Raw genomic sequence first — 14,102 nt, 5'->3', positions numbered from 1 at the left:
AAACTGACATTACCAAACTCATCTTCCTCCACACTTCCTACATGATACAGGGTGACTACGTTGTCTATCTAGTTGGTATGCACATCAACCAAGTTATTACGGGTATATTATTATAAGATAACTAACCATAATATCGAACTATATTTGCTAACTAAATTACCTAACTATCTACCAAGATAAGAGTTTTGGTAACTACACTTACTAACTAGCTAACTAAATTAATAGGTAACTAACTCCCTAATTATGTCTCTAACAATCTAATCTAACTAAATAAGCTACATACATATATTCCTAAGTATATAATATAACTAAATAAATACGCATCTAACTTTCAACCTATGTAACAAAATTTGCTAACTAAATTTGCTAAATATTCTAAAAAATTACTAACTAAATTACCTAAAGTAGATTAACTAATTTAACTTAACTAAAAAATTACCTAACTGCATGGGGGTGGGCGCCGGAGGGGCAGGGGGCGTAGAGGAGTGGGGCGGGTGCTGGAGGGGCAGGGGCGTAGGGCCTGGAGGCCCGCCGACAGGCGAGAGCTCCGACGAGCGGTGGCAGGGCCACCCTAACCACCGAATAGCGAGGAGGAGGAGGGAAGGGGTGACGAGGGTGGCCTGGGAATGGAACGACGACGGGGCGTGGCGGCGGCCTGCTGCGGTGGAGCGGGCGGCACCTCGGATGGGGTGAACGGCGAGCGGTTGCGCGGGGGTGCCGCCAGACTCGCCCGCCGGCCGGCGGGGACGCCGGGGAGAAGCAGAGGCCGCCCTCGCCGCCGGTGCGCGCGGAGGAGTCTCTGGGGCGATGAGGGCGGCTGAGGGAGTGGATGGGGGAGCGAGGGAGGCGACCGACGCGGGGTGGACGGCGGGCGCTGACACGGCGATGAGGGCGGCGGTGAGAGGCAGAGACAGAGCACGAGAGAGAGAGAGAGAGAGAGATGCGGCCGAGGTTTTTGAATCCATGCTCGGCTCGGCGTCATGTGTTCTGGCACCGAGGTACCACCCACGCGAACGCCACCTAGGATGCCCTGCTGTGCACGGTCAGGCATCTCGGAGTAAGATCTGTGGCGCCGAGACGTGTTACATCGACGTCATGAGTCCTGGCGCCGACCTTCAGGGTTCAAAGATGAGTTTACGTCTTTCAGGAGACCAAATGTAAATTTTCTTAAAAAAAGACTAAATTATAAAAATTGGGACAGGCCGACGCAAGCAGGCGCGCGGCAACGCCGCGCGTGGTTTCTAGTGAAATTCCATTCACGGAAACACCCACCCAAGCTTGTGCTCTCTTTACCATCTGGGTTGCGGATTGCCTGGATGTCCATTGACGCGCTGCTTTTATACGCAGCTGCCGAAGTCTCTAGAGTTCACTTGAAATGTCGCATGCGACACCGACAACTCGCTACGGCTGCACGTGTAGTGTAGCGGTGCAAAGGGATGCCTGGACACTGGCGCTGCTGGGATATGTGGGCGCTGTTCCGCTGGAGCGAGCAGATTCGGCCGCCGCCACTGCGGCCTTTTTGGGCCGAGATCCGTTGTGGGCGTATTTATTTCCTCCAATCGGAAAACCAATTTTATTTTCTAAGCTCCACCAACTTTTCAAACCTTTCAAGTGCACATTCAAGTTGTAGCCCCGAGTAACATGTTATACGATCTTAGTCTTGTTTAGTAGCACGGGTTTCCTCGTTCCTTAGTGAATGCTCAAGTCTAATCCGTCCCACAGGATTAGAGTAGTATAATTATAGTATAAATGTAGTGTTTATACTATCAGGTACCTTGGTTTACAACCTGCCACTATGGATTTGTGGTAGCTAGGAGGTGGTGAAAGCCCTGCCTAGCCTACGTAGTGCACCATGTTCGGGTTGGTTCTTGAATTGTAGGGCTCTTTGCGGCTTAATCCAAACACCCTTCTCATCCTTTTTCCGCTAATGGTTTGGGTCATGCCCCGAAGTGCCATTGAATCCTAGCTTGCTATACCTTGGTCTTAGTTGTATTTTCTAAAGTTCTATACCAGTGTTGATCATAGTGGTAGAGAAGATCTTAGGAAATTTATACTCAGTCATTGTCCTCCCACTAGCTATGTCATTTATCTTAAGTTACCCTTCTATCCTTCGGTGTCACACTACCCTATTACTATCGTTCACCCCATCTAGACTTTGGTAGTTGATTGTGATACTATTCATGTAAATTATATTCATCAATACTCTTAGACATAAACTTTCCTTGAGGATAAAAATCCGATACCTGGAATACTTCCAGGTGAAGTGCTATAACGATATTTTGTGCACTTATGGAATTATCTACCTGAGCATAAGATATATCAACATGCATGCCACAAGTGTGGGCTATGTATTCATGTCAAAGGCTTTGGCTCTTCGGCTTGACTCGGCAAAGAATGAAGATTTAGGTTTAACAAGAATTTTAGCAAAAGTCTTAAAAGGATGGATTTTTGGGTCGTTACAATTGGCCCTATTGACTTGGCCTTTGGTGCATGTGTGCCACCGCAACCCAATTGAGTCGAGTATTGTAGTCATCATAGAATTGAAATAGGACTTTGCTTATGAATTGAGTGCCATTGTTGGTGATGATACTATTTGAGATGCTAAATCGATAGACAATGTCTAGAAAAAATCAATGGCCCTCTATGGAGTTATCTTGACAACCAGCTTGGACTCAACCCATTTGGTGAATCTATCCACCACAACATAGAGATGGTTGTAGCCCCTAGGTGTCGTTTTGAGGGGATCAACAATGTCTAGAGCCCCCAAACAACAAAGGGCCATGGGATTGGAATCATCTAGAACTCCTGAGTCAATTGGCATGTATGTCTGCCGAGCATATTACTATCAACCCTCGCATGTGCGTATGATGTGACCCGTGTTAGCAAACTGTGATTAACCAGCAGAAGCTTTGTTAGAACTCAGAAGGCCTTACCAACTAGTGACTTTGGTGCCACATGATGATAGGAGACTCTTGAGTGGATATTGTTGAAAGGTCCTAATGGCTAGAGGGGGAGTGAATAGCCTATTAAAAAAATTCTACAACAACACTTAACAAACTGGTTAGACAATTATGAGGCGAAGCAAGTGTTACGCTAGCCTACTAAAATAGCAAGCTACTTACCACAATTCTAGTTTATATAGTTTCTATCCACACAATAGCCATGACACTACACTAAGTTAGTGTGCTCTCAAAAGCTAACTAAAGAGCCACACTAACCAAACTAATAAGCTCTCACAACTAGCTACACTAAAGAGCTTAACAACTAGTTTGCGGTAATGTAAAGAGAGCGAGCAAGATGTTTATACCGCCAGTGTCGAGGAAGGAGCCAAACAATCACAAGAATGAATACCAATGAAGACCAATCACCTCGGAATCAAATGATGAACACAATGATTTTTTACCAAGGTTCACTTGCTTGCCGACAAGCTACTCCTCATTGTGGCGATTCACTCACTTGGAGGTCACGCGCTAATTGGCATCACACGCCAAACCCTCAATAGGGTGCCACACAACCAACACAAGATGAGGATCACACAAGCCACGAGTAATTCACTAGAGTACCTTTTGGCTCTCCGCCGGGGAAAGATCAAGAACCCCTCACAATCACCACGATCAGAGCCGGAGACAATCACCAACCTCCGCTCGACGATCCTCGCTGCTCCAAGCCATCTAGGTGGCGGCAACCACCAAGAGTAACAAGCAAATCCCGCAGCGAAACACGAACACCAAGTGCCTCTAGATGCAAACACTCAAGCAATGCACTTGGATTCTCTCCCAATCTCACAAAGATGATGAATCAATGATGGAGATGAGTGGGAGGGCTTTGGCTAAGCTCACAAGGTTGCTATGTCAATGCAATGGCCAAGAGAATGAGCTTGAGCCGGCTATGGGGGCTTAAATAGAAGCCCCCATGAAATAGAGATGTTGTACCCCTTCACTGGGCACAACACAGGGTGACCGGACGCTGGACCACAGTGTCTGGTCACGCGATGCGTGCCACGTGTCCCCTCTCTTCAAATGTTGATCGCCCAATCTCAATGGTCAAGTGACGACCGGAAGTAGCAGCTCAAAGTGACCGAACGCTGAACCCCAGCGTCCGATCGTTTCCAGTAAGCATCCAGAGACGACTTTTTCACGACCGGACGTATCCGGTCATGCTCGACCGGACTCACCCAGCGTCCGGTCACTTGGCGTTTCCCCTATGCATGACCATGTCAGTGTGACCAGACGCAGCTAGCCAGCGTTCGGTCATTTCAGCGCCAGCGTTCGGTCGACGACCGACGCTGCGCTTCTTCTGCTACTACTGACCAGACACACCGGTCCTTCAGAGACCAGCATCTGATAACTTACAGTGACCACGTTCACCTGAGTTTAGGGCACCGGTGGCACCATTAGACTGTCTGCACTCTACGAGCGGACACTTCACCGGTGAAGTTTCTAACCCTTGCTCAAATATGCCAACCACCAAGTGTATCACCTTATGCACATGTGTTAGCATATTTTTCACAAACATTTTCAAGGGTGTTAGCACTCCACTAGATCCTAAATGCATATGCGATGAGTTAGAGCATCTAGTGGCACTTTGATAACCGCATTTCAATACGAGTTTCACCCCTCTTAATAGTACGGCTATCGAACCTAAATGTGATCACACTCTCTAAGTGTCTTGATCACCAAAACAAAATAGCTCCTACCATTTATACCTTTGCCTTGAGCCTTTTGTTTTTCTCTTTCTTCTTTTCAAGTCCAAGCACTAGATCATCACCATGGCATCACCATCATCATGTCATGATCTTCATTTGCTTCACCACTTGGAGTGCTATCTATATCATGATCACTTGATAAACTAGGTTAGCACTTAGGGTTCCATCAATTCACCAAAACTAAACTAGAGCTTTCAATTGTGTAATAGTTGCTTGCCTTGATAGCTCATTCCCTATCACAAAGTAGTACTTGGCACACGGGGAGAGGCGCCTAGCTTGGATTTGTCCTATGGTAGTGTGTTTCATAGGAGGTAGCTTAGGTAGGACTGAGTCAAGCTCGAGTTGGTGAGCTTGTGAAAGGTCCTAATGGCTAGAGGGGGGGCGAATAACCCATAAAAATTTCTACAATAACACTTAAGCCAAGTGGTTAGACAATTATAAAGCGAAGCGAGTGTTGCGCTAGCCTACTCAAAATGCAAGCCTCCTATCCATAATTCTAGTTGCTATTGTCTCTAATTCACACAACGAGGCTAAGTCACTACCACTAAGTTAGTGAGCTCTCAAAGACTAACTAAAGAGCCTCACTAACCACTAGACAAGACACAAGCTAGCTCTCAAAACTAATTACACTAAAGAGCTTAGGTACACTAAGAAAGTAAATGTACAAGAGAGGTAGGAGGGCTATACCGCCATGGGAAGTGATCAATCACAATATATCAATGAATACTAAAGAAATCCTCGGAGACAAAATGACATAATGATTTTTCACCGAGGTTCACTTGCTTGCTGGCAAGCTAGTCCCTATTGTGACGATTCACTCACTTGGAGATTCACGCGCTAATAGGCATCACACGCCTAACCTGCAATCGGGTGCCGCACAACCAACACAAGATGAGGATCCACAAGCCACGAGCAATCCACTAGAGTACCTTTTGGCTCTCTATCGGAGAAAGGTCAAGAACCCCTCACAATCACCACTATCGAAGCTAAGAGACAATCACCTTTCTCCTGCTCAATGATTCTTGCTGCACCAAGCTAGTCTAGGTGGCAGCAACCACCAAAAGAAACAAATGAATTCTACAGCGAAACACAATCACTAAGTGCCTCTAGATGCAATCACTCAAGCAATGCACTTGGATTCACTCCTAATCTCACAAAAATGATGAATCAATAATAGAGATGAGTGGAACGGCTTTGGCTTAGCTCACTAGGTTGCTATGTCAATGAAAATGGCCAAGAGAGTGAGACAAAGCCTGGCCAACCCCTATTTATAGAGGTCCCAAACAAAAAGAGTCGTTGGGCACACAAGGGGTAGCTCTGCGTGCTGACCTCACACACCGGTCGGGTTGACCAGACGCACATGTCCTAGCATCCAGTCACGCATCTGCTACCACATGTCCCACTCGTTTGACCATAGCCGCTCGATCTCAATGGTTGACTGTACTCGCTCGCGCTTAAGTAGAGACCTGGACGCACTCGCGAACTGACCTGACGCGCTAGAGTCATGTCCGATCACGCACACGCCCAAGCGCCCAAGACAATGACCAGACGCAACGCTGCCACCACCTAACTCTGCGACACCTCACGTCTGATCAGATCCAGTAAGGGTCTAGAGATGATTTTTGTCGATCGGACACGCCCGCTCAACCTCGAACTGGACGCAGGCTAGCATCTGATCCCTTCTCCCATTGCGCTCCAAGTTCAAACTGAAAGGACCTAGGATACCGCCTAGAAGGGGATGAATAGGTGTTTCTAAAAAATAACACCTTTAAATGTAGAAACGATTAGTAAAGGGAGTTTCCAAAATGGAAACTCTAAATAAAGAGTAGTACCACCCCTCACAAGTTAGCCACAGAGTATACAAGGTATAAAGAATATATCTAGAAGCTACAACCCTACAACACAAAGTTAGAACAGAGAATGAATATATTCAGCACAGGTAGAAAATACCAGATGTGTCCAGGTATGCACATGTTCAGCTAGAACAAGCCTGGCACAGTGATCAATACCGGACGTGTCCAGGTATACACGGTTTCAGTGGAACAACCCTAAACTTACTTCTTTCGATTTCTAACTTCAAATCAAATTGCAGGTACCTACTAGATATGACAATATACATAGATAACCTGCATAAGAGCAAGAGCAACACAAATATCCAATGAAATACAAATTGAGACACGATATTTGTTTTACCGAAGTTCGAACTCGTTCGAGTCCTACTCTCCGTTGAGGAGGCTACGGGCGACCCAGCGAAGGTCATGCCCTAGAGGATACCACGAAGGTCACTCTAGCCATAGTCCTTTTCAACACCTTTTCCTCCTTCCACTAGTTGATTCTGAGGCAGCGAAATCGACTCGTTACAAACTTTCCTGAGGCACGCCACAATATCTCAGGGTGCTCTCCTGGCGACTGCCTAACCGTCTAGGACCGAAGAGTCCAAGAGTAACAAATACGAATCATGAAATAGACAATATGCATAAGTGCTCAAGTGGTGGCTTGCTCTCTTTTTCAAATTCTCTCTTAACCCATAAATGGATTTTGCTATTTGGATCACACACTCACTAAGAGAGGGTTTGGGAGAGTTAGCAAGGCTCAAAAACATGTATAGCAACCAGCAGAATCAGTAGCCTCCAAAGGTGGAGACTTAGGGGTATTTATAGCCCCTTTGGAAAACTAGCCGTTTTATAGCCATTGCCATACCTTACAATGACAATGTGAGGCGTCGGAACTCCCGACCCTCAGCATATTTGGAAACCATGTAACTGAGTTAAAGTATGTGAGGTGTCGGAACTCTCGACTCATGCCGAAACTTCTGACCATCGGAACTCCCGACTCACGTCGGAACTCCTGACTCACGTCGAAACTCCCGACCCTCAAGGCTTTTGAAATCTAGCCGTTGGCTTATGGCCGTCTATACCAGATACGTCCGGTATGACCAGGACAGTGAACCCTCTAAGTTAGTTAAGCGCGAAATGTTGGAACTCCCGACCTATGCCGGAACTCCCGACGAACCAACCCGAGAACAATAAGAATTTTATCGTGGCTTGGCACATACCGGACACGTCTAGGATTGCCAGACCAACAAAACACAAGTTAGCTCTTTTGTCTCTCAAACACTCAAAACTCACATGGGTTGGCTTAAGCACTTATGAAACATTATCTATCAACATGATGCATCCCTCTTAATAGTACGACATTCCTATTAAACTCAAGATTAAATGAAAAACAAATTTATACCACTTGAGTTGATCTCTTTGAAATTGATGCCGTCTCTTTTAATCTTCATCAAGTGAGGTTGCCAACATGTTGATATTGATCTTTGTACTTGAGCATAACCATATTGAGCACATGACTTGATTCCATTCATCAAATTTGAGTAATCCCAAATGTATCAAGTCACTTCCATCAAACACTTCAATAGTGATTTGATCCTTCACATTTACATGACCATCATAGCTTGATTAGTACCTCAACTAAATGCAAGTACTTCCTTCTTCACCCTAGCTAGGTTCTTTGGCTGCCAAGCCGTCACTTGCGCTTCACCCTTGCTTAGTACCTCAAAGCCTTTCCTTGCTATCTTCACCATCTCAAGCCATCAAGTCACATCCTGTATTGAATCAACCATTCATTTGTATTGTTATCTTTTTCATTTCAATTTAGAAAGCTTCAAATATGAGACCATTCCATATGCAATCCCTCATGCCTCATTAATTAATTCTTACAAGCTTGCTTTCACACAGTACATGGAAATCCCACAATAAATAAGCCTTTGCATGAATTCTATTTGCATTGTTGTCTTGTGCTTGAACTAGATTGTTTATACAACAACACATCATTTTGGTTTTCATTAAGTACCTGTGAGATAACCTATTACCTGTCTACACTTAGCAAATGGGTTAGACTTTTAATCACGTTGTCATTCAATCATTCAAAACCCACTAAAGGGCCAGATGCACTTTCATAAATGTCCCACGTCAGCATACGTCACACTCGACCGGATGCACCACCGTCGCGTCCGATCAGCTCCTCGCGCCAGCATCCGTTCAAAAACCGAGATTTCACCTTCACGGCTATAATTGACCGGACGCACCTAGCTAAGTCCGGTCCCTGCCAGAGCAGCGTCTGGTCACCTCAGGACAGCTCCTCCACTTCTCAAACTTTGCCACCCTTGCTCAAATATGCTAATCACTAAGTGTATCACCTTGTGCATGTGTGTTAACATATTTTCACAAACATTTTCAAGGGTGTTAGCACTCACTAGAATCTAAATGCATATGCAATGAGTTAGAACATCTAGTAGCACTTTGATAACCGCAGTTCACAATGAGTTTCACCCCCTATTAATAGTACGACTATCTATCCTAAATATGATGACACCCACTAGGTGTCTTAATCACCAAAACAAAGAGCTCCTAACAATTATACCTTTGCCTTGAGCTTTTTGTTTTTCTCTTTCTTCTTTTCCAAGCCCGAGCACTTGATCATCACTATGGCCATCACCACCATCATGATCTTCATCCATTTGCTCCACCACTTGGAATGTTCTACCCTATCTCATGATCACTTATAGTAATAGGTTAGCACTTAGGGGTTCATCAATTCACCAAAACCAAACTAGAGCTTTCAATCTCCCCCTTTTTGGTAATTGATGATAACCCTTTCACAAAGATATGAATTGAAATTCATTTGAATCCATGTTGCTTGCCCATACATATTTACCATGTGTAAAAGGATTTGGACAAGTTTCATGCTCCCCCTACATATGTGCTAAGAGTTTGGATTGAAGCTTGCACATATGCATAGATTAGAGTTGTGGGAGAGTAATGTCTACCAAATAATGCTAAGGTATAAGAGATGGACCTTTAAAGAGTGATACCAATCAGAGTGCACCAATATACCAACCTTAGCACCAGTGCTAGTTAGATATTACTTGTAAAACACAAACACTAGATACCTGGTGAGATCACATTATATGCAAGGCTCTAGTACCACTTAAAAATCAAACAAGTAAGTAAGGTATATCTAACTATCATCCTATGCATGCTAGTTTTTCATTTCATCATTCAAACCTACAACTAGCATACACCACACAAGCATAGAAATTTAATTAAAAAAAACTTGTGCCATGCAAGCAAACATATGAAATCCATATTCAAATACATCAATCAAGTTTATGAGCTTGCTCCCCCTACTTGTGTGCTAAAATTTTAATTTGATCCCCTTATTTTCATAGTTCTCCCCCTTTGTCATCTTTTCCTTATCTTTGTTTCTCTCCCCCTATCTTTGTGAATTACTTCTCCCCCTTTGTCAACAATGACCACAAATGTTTAATTTTAGATAGGTTGAGATTATCAATGTCAATCGATGGGGTGAGGATCATTTTCCCAAATTTGGTTCAATCTAGAACACTTGCCAAAGATATTTAACTCAGTTTGATCCAAGGACAAGCTTCTTCATACCTCATTTCAAAGGTTATCTTAACCATGTTGAGTTAAACACTTATAGTTCATTTTCTAGATCAAACACTAGGATTGTAAGCCCACAAACATGTCATATGCTACCACTAGATCAAGTCAAGCATAGAAGCAATAGTGATACCATACAAGCAACAAATTCATTTGATTTCCATAAAAGAACCTATTAAACATGAGGAATGACTAGATGCACTAAACAAGTTCTTAGCAAAGAATGTATGCCATGCCAATCAACTTTTACCTTGAATTGCTTGAAGTAGAGGCATGCCATATAAGTGGGGGTGCATCAACACATATTTGAGAAATCCAATATGTTCAAGTCATTCCTTAGCTTGCAAAACCTTTTATCATCAAGTGGCTTGGTGAATATGTCGGCAAGTTGATCTTCGGTGCCCACACTCTTAATATAAATGTCCCCTTTTTGTTGATGATCTCTAATGAAATGGTGGCGGACATCAATGTGCTTTATTATTGCATGTTGAACCGGATTATTGGTTAGCTTGATTGCACTCTCATTGTCACATAGCAATGGAACTTTCTTGAACTTAATTCCAAAGTCATTCAAGGTGGCCTTCATCCAAAGAATTTGTGCACAACAACTATCGATGGATATGTATTCGGCTTCAGTGGTTGATAATGTAACACTATTTTGCTTCTTTGATGACCATAAAACAAGTGATCTTCCCAACAATTAACATGTGTCTGATGTGCTCTTCCTTTCTACCTTAAATCCCATATAATCGGAGTCCGAATATCCAACTAACTCAAACTTTGCTTCTTTGGGATACCACAAACTAACATTTTGTGTATATTTCAAGTACCTTAATATTCTCTTTGTAGGCCTTCAAATGACTTTCTCTTGGTGAGGCTTGAAATCTTGCACACATGCATACACTAAACATAACATCTGGTCTTAATGTGGTCACATAGAGTAGGCTTTCAATCATAGACCGATATAACTTTTGATCCACCATAGTTGCCACTTGCATCACTATCCAAATTGCCATTTGTTCCTATTTGTGTGCTAATGGCTTTGCTCTTATTTATGCCAAACTTCTTGAGCATGTCTTTGATGTACTTGCCTTGACTCACAAATGTATCATTATTTAATTGCTTGATTAGAAGACTAAGGAAGTAACTCAACTCTCCAATCATGGACATCTCAAACTCATTAGCCATCATCTTCCCTAACTCTTCATAAAAGTCTTGATTGGTTGATCCAAAGATAATGCCATCAACATAGATTTGCAACACAAACAAGTCATTCCCAATCTTTTTGGTGAAAAGTGTGGATTAACCTTGCCCATAATAAACCCTTTAGAGAGTAGGAAGTCCCTCAACCTCTTATACCATGCTCTAGGTGCTTTGCTTCAAACCACACACTTCTTTCTTCAACTTGTACACATGGTTGGGCTTCTTGTCATCTTTAAAACCAGGGAGGTTGCTCAATATAAACTTCTTCATTGATATAGCTATTGAGAAATACACTCTTGACATCCTATTTGATAGAGCTTGATATTATGGTCAAAAGCATAGGCTAGCAAGATTCTAATTGCTTCTAATCTAGCAACCTGGGGTATATGTTTCTCCAAAGTCAAGACCCTCTACTTGAGTGTGACCTTATGCTACCAATCTTGCTTTGTTCCTTACCACTATCCCATCTTGATCTTTCTTGGTGCGAAAGATCCATTTGGTCCCAATCACATTGTGTCCCTTTTGGTCTCTCAACTAACTTCCATACTTAATTTCTAGTGAAGTTGTTCAATTCTCTATGCATGGGATTCATCCCATCAACATCCATCAATGTTTCTTCTATCTTCTTTAGTTCCATAGATGGCACAAATAAGAAATGCTCACAGAATGATGCCAATCTTGATCTTGTTTATACACCTCTAGATATATCTCCAATTATAGTGCCTAATGGATGATCTCTTGCAATATTAGTTGGTTGGAGAACTAGAACTTGATTGCTTGCACTTGCTTGATCATTCAGGCTAAGATGATGAGCTAGCCACTTGATCTTGCACATTATCATGAGAGCCACCGGTACTTACTTGATTTGTATCATCTTGCACATTTGAGTTAGAGAGCACTTGCACTTGATCATCTCCTTCATCTATCACTTGTTTAGGCCTCAATTCACCAACATCTATGTTCTTCATAGCATTTGAAAGTTGAATACCTCTAACATCTTCCAAGTTGTCATCTTCATCTTGGGAACCCTTGGTTTCATCAAATTCCACATCATGAACTTCTTCAAGAGTACCACTTGCCAAATTCCAAACTCTATGAGCTTTGCTAATGGTTGAGTATCTAAGCAAGAATCCTTCATCACATTTCTTATCAAACTTGCTTAATCTAGTGCCTTTTCTCAATATGTAGCATTTACAACCAAAAACCCAAAAATATGCAATGTTGGGCTTTCTACCATTCAAGAGCTCATAAGGTGTCTTTTCTTTCAGTGGGTGACAATATAAGCGGTTGCTACAATAGCAAGCCGTGTTGATTGCTTTGGCCTAAAAGGATTGACTCACATTGTACTCACTAAGCATAGACCTTGCCATGTCAATAATTATTCTGTTCTTCCTCTCAACAAGGCCATTTAATTATGGAGTGTACTTGGTCGAGAATTGATGTCTAATTCTAACATCATCACATAACTCATCAATTCTAGTGTTCTTAACTCACTACCATTGTCACTTCTAACTCTCTTGATGGCTGTTTCAAATTCATTGTGAATGCCCTTGACAAATGACTTGAAGGTTGCAAACACATCATTTTTGTCCACTAGAAAGAATACTCGTGTGCATCTAGTAAAGTCATCTACTATCACAAAGCCATATTTGCTTCCACCAATACTAGTGTATGTTGTTGGCCCAAACAAGTCCATGTACAATAACTCAAATGCTTTTCTAGTGCTCATCATACTTTTCTTAGGATGGGCATTTTCAACTTGTATTCTAGCTTGACAAGCACTACAAAGTTTATCCTTCTCAAATACCACATCTTTCAAGCTCTTAACTAGATCATGCTTAATCAATCTATTCAATTGTTTCATTCCAACATTACCAAGCCTTCTATGCCATAACCAACCCATGCTAGATTTAGTGAACAAGCATGTTGACAATTGAGTTTCACTAGCATTGAAATCAACCAAGTATAGATTCTCATATCTAAATCCTTTGAAATCAAGTTCAAGCTCTCAACAAGCAACACATTGAATATGCTCAAGTCATTGGATATTACAATCTTATCAAGCCTTTGATCATGCCTTTGACATTGTCACCAAATGTGATACTATCATAACCATTGCTATCATTGGTGTTGATTGAGTTGAATATTCATGCATCATCGGTCATGTGTTTAGTGCACCCACTATCAAGAACCCAATGCCTTCCTCCTGACTTTGTAATTGACCTACAAAAGAAGATAAATTCTTTTTAGGTACTCCAAATTTGCTTGGGTCCTTGAAGGTTAGTAACCAAGCTCTTTGGCACCCAAATGACTTTCTTCTTTGAGCCCACAATTGGTGTACCTAATAAACTTAGCTTTCACTCTATTAACACCCTTGGTAAGCAAATAACAAGAATCAAACTTAATTGAGGATACATTAGTGTCCTTATTCTTGTTCTTGCAATATTGCTCTACATACCTGATAAGGACATGAGCTCTATGCATATGACCATGCTTGGAGATAGAGGATGAGGAGATCAGCGAGGGTGCCCTAACTAGGAAGGAGGCCCAAAGCTCATCTGGTTCGAGTCACCAAGGTGGAGGCCCAAATCAAGTTCGAGCCCATCTCGGGTTCCAGGACCAGTCTGTCATAAAACTAGTCACACGGGTGTGTCCGAGCTCTATTTTTGACGATCTATATATGGATGGAAAGCTAATTAGATAAGGAAGCCAATGCAAATGGTCTCACA

The sequence above is a fragment of the Miscanthus floridulus genome, unplaced genomic scaffold, assembly GCF_019320115.1.
Source record: "Miscanthus floridulus cultivar M001 unplaced genomic scaffold, ASM1932011v1 os_2303_1_2, whole genome shotgun sequence".
NCBI classification, from domain to species: Eukaryota; Viridiplantae; Streptophyta; class Magnoliopsida; order Poales; family Poaceae; genus Miscanthus; species Miscanthus floridulus.
The sequence above is the reverse complement of the archived record's forward strand: the minus strand, read 5'-3'. Positions refer to the sequence as shown.